Source organism: Harmonia axyridis, chromosome X (assembly GCF_914767665.1).
Source record: "Harmonia axyridis chromosome X, icHarAxyr1.1, whole genome shotgun sequence".
NCBI lineage: Eukaryota > Metazoa > Arthropoda > Insecta > Coleoptera > Coccinellidae > Harmonia > Harmonia axyridis.
In genome coordinates this window covers 33,201,914-33,205,565 of record NC_059508.1, presented here as the reverse complement: position 1 = coordinate 33,205,565, position 3,652 = coordinate 33,201,914, and the positions used below count along the sequence as shown (strand labels likewise).

The following is a 3,652-nucleotide window of genomic DNA, read 5'->3' as shown; positions in this document are numbered from 1 at the left end:
GATCTTACCGATGCACCACGTGAACTGGATCTTACCGATGCAGAACGTGAATTGGATCTTACCGATGCACCACGTAAACTCGATCTTACCGATGCACCACGTAATCTCAATCTTACCGATGCACCACGTGAACTGGATCTTACCGATGCAGAACGTGAATTGGATCTTACCGATGCACCACGTAAACTCGATCTTACCGATGCACCACGTAATCTCAATCTTACCGATGCACCACGTGAACTGGATCTTACCGATGCAGAACGTGAATTGGATCTTACCGATGCACCACGTAAACTCGATCTTACCGATGCACCACGTAATCTCGATCTTACCGATGCACCACGTGAACTGGATCTTACCGATGCAGAACGTGAATTGGATCTTACCGATGCACCACGTAAACTCGATCTTACCGATGCACCACGTAATCTCAATCTTACCGATGCATCACGTAATCTCGATCTTACCGATGCAAAACGTAAACTCGATCATACCGATGCACCACGTTATCTCGGCAGACCGATGCAGAACGTAAAAAAAAAGCTTACAGCACGCGGTGTTCCCAAGCGGTCACCCATCCAAGTACTAACCGCGCCCGACGCTGCTTGGCTTCAGTGTTCTGACGAGAACTGGCAATTTCAGCGTGGTATGGCCGTAAACAACAAATATAGCGATATTTTCTATGATATCTCACTTTTTGGGAGCGGAAAGGACGTGAACGTTTTTCCTTATAAAAAATGAAATAACTTTTGGATATTAATTCTGATTGTTGATTTAAGTTTTAAGAACACATTAGGACATATCTCAATGAAATTTGAGGGATTTCCGAAATCGAAAAATATTTTTCGAAAAAAAAAAAAAATCCCAGAAGACCTCGGTCATCTCAAGTTTATTTCCATATTCTATTACACAATCAACGTACATCACAAAAGGAACCATCTCTCTAACTATCACAGTTAAATTTTTGTATCGGAACATTTCACGTCGGAATATCTCGCTAAGTCCAGACCGGGGAGATCGGTCGCATCTGACACCGTCCGCTCCGGTCTAACATCGTCTTGGAGTCGGGGTAACGATGGAGAGGCGTTTAAGGACGTGAACATTTTTCCTTATAAAAATTAAAGTCGACAATGAATATTGATTCTGATTACTGATTTACTCTTTTAGTACACATTAGAAGGCAACGCAATCAGATTTGAGGAAATTTCAAGATCAGAAAATTTTTTTCGAAAAAAAAAAAAATTCAAGAACACCTGGGTCATGGCAAGTTATTTCCCACAATCCATTCCACAATCAACGTACAACATAGAAGAAATCATCTCTCTAACTATCCTGGTTCAAAAGTTGTATCGGAACATTTCACGTCGAAATACCTCGCCAAGTCCAGACCGGGGCGATAGGTAGTATCTGACACCGTCCGCTCGGGACTGACATCGACTTGGACTCGGGCTAATGATGGGGAGGCGTTTAAGGACGTGAACATTTTTCCTTATAAAAATTAAAGTCGACAATGAATATTGATTCTGATTACTGATTTACGCTTTAAAAACACATTAGAAGGCAACCAAATCAAATTTGAGGAAATTCCAAAATCAGAAAATTTTTTTTCAAAAAAAAAAAAATCCGAAAAATATTTTTCGATTCTGATTACTGATTTACTCTTTTAGAACACATTAGAAGGCAACGAAATCAAATTTGAGTGAAATCCAAAATCAGAAAATATTTTTCGAAAAAAAAAAAAAATTCGAGAACACCTCGGTCATGGCAAGTTATTTTCCACAATCCATTCCCCAATCAACGTACATCCCAGAAAAAATCATCTCTCTAACTATCCTGGTTCAAAAGTTGTATCGGAACATTTTCACGTCGAAAATATATCTCAGAGTCCAGACCGATGCAGAACGTAAACTCGATCATACCGATGCTTCACGTAATCTCGATCTTACCGATGCACAACGTAAACTAGATCACACCGATGCAGAACGTAAACTCGATCATACCGATGCACCACGTAAACTCAGGCAGACCGATGCAGAACGTGAACTCGATCTTACCGATGCACCACGTAATCTCGATCTTACCGATGCACCACGTAAACTCGGGCAGACCGATGCAGAACGTGAACTCGATCTTACCGATGCACCACGTAAACTAGGGCTGACCGATGCATCACGTAAACGACGATCGAGAGGCGCGAAAGGACGTGAACGTTTTTCATTATAAAAATTGAAATAAATGATAAATAATGATTCTGATTGTTGGTTATCATTTTTAATAAGCATTAGGAGGCAACCAAATGAAATTTGAGGAAATTCCGATAATAGAAAATTTTTTCGAAAAAAAAAAAAAATTCATGAAATCCTCGGTCATCGCAAAATATTTACCATATTCTGTTCGATAATCAACGTATATTTAAGAAGGAATCATATCTGTATCTATCTTGGTTCAAATTTTGTATCGGAACATTTTGACCAAAGTCCGAGCTTCGGCCGAAACAGACACCGCTGACCTGGCCTATCGATCGACCGAGAGTCGGGGATAGAGCGTAAGTGTTGTCTGGAGGGGAACCCTGTGCTCTCCTGACATATATAGGGAAGGTGGTCGCGTTGGGCGATGCAGAACGTTTGGATCGGGAATTATATTTTTGGTTCAGCTATTGGAATATGGTTTATTGTTGGTATATATTGGCGAAATAACGTTCTTACTGACTGGGGATATTCATAAAAATGAGTCCGGAGATTTTCAGATCGAAGTCCGAGTGATCCGACTTGGAAGGCGTGTTGGGTGGGTCGAGATGGCTTAGATAGATCAGACGAGGCGGGCTAAGTGTTGACGTCATGCATCGGTCCATTTTCAGATTGAGTCCGAGTAATCCGACTTTGAAAGAGTGTTGGGTGCGTCGAGACTGTTTAGATAGATCGGACGAGGCGGACTAGGTGTTAACGACATGCATCGGTATATTTTCTGATCGGAGTCCGAAGAAATCGGCCCTAGTAGGCGCAGCGGACGGTCGAGACGGCCTCGGTGGGTCGGATCGATCGGGAAAAGTTTGCTAAATCGTGTCTGGAGGGGAACCTTGGGTTCTCCTGACATATATAGGGGATAAGGTTTGGGTGAACGATTCTTCACGTAAAAGTTGAGTAATTTATTTTTCGATAAGCTTTTGGATATTGATGAGAAGTATATGTATATCTTCGATTAAAAGAATTCTTACCGTCTCCATGTATATTATATTAGATATATAAGAAATAGTTAACGTGATGCATCGGCCGATTTCCGGATCGGAGTTCGAGAGATGCGACTTTCGATGCGCGATGGGTGGTTCGAGACGGCCTAGATCGATCGGACGAGGCGGACTAGGTGTTAACGACATGCATCGGCGGATTTTCTGATCGGAGTCCGAAGAAATCAGCTCTAGTAGGCGCGGCGAACGGTCGAAACGGCCTCGATCGATCGGACGAGGCGGACTAGGTGTTAACGACATGCATCGGCGGATTTTCTGATCGGAGTCCGAAGAAATCAGCTCTAGTAGGCGCGGCGAACGGTCGAAACGGCCTCGGTGGGTCGGATCGATCGGGAAAAGTTTGCTAAATCGTGTCTGGAGGGGAATCCGGGGTTCTCCTGACATATATAGAAGGGGTGGAGAATGGGT

At 42.7% G+C, this 3,652-nt stretch overlaps 1 non-coding gene across 1 annotated transcript; it reads right to left on the bottom strand.

Moving 5' to 3' along the window:
* Nucleotides 1-541: 541 nt before the first annotated feature.
* On the bottom strand, nucleotides 542-660 carry LOC123687779. The gene has a single exon (XR_006749487.1). It is a non-coding gene; the product is annotated as a 5S ribosomal RNA (ribosomal RNA).
* Nucleotides 661-3,652: the final 2,992 nt, after the last annotated feature.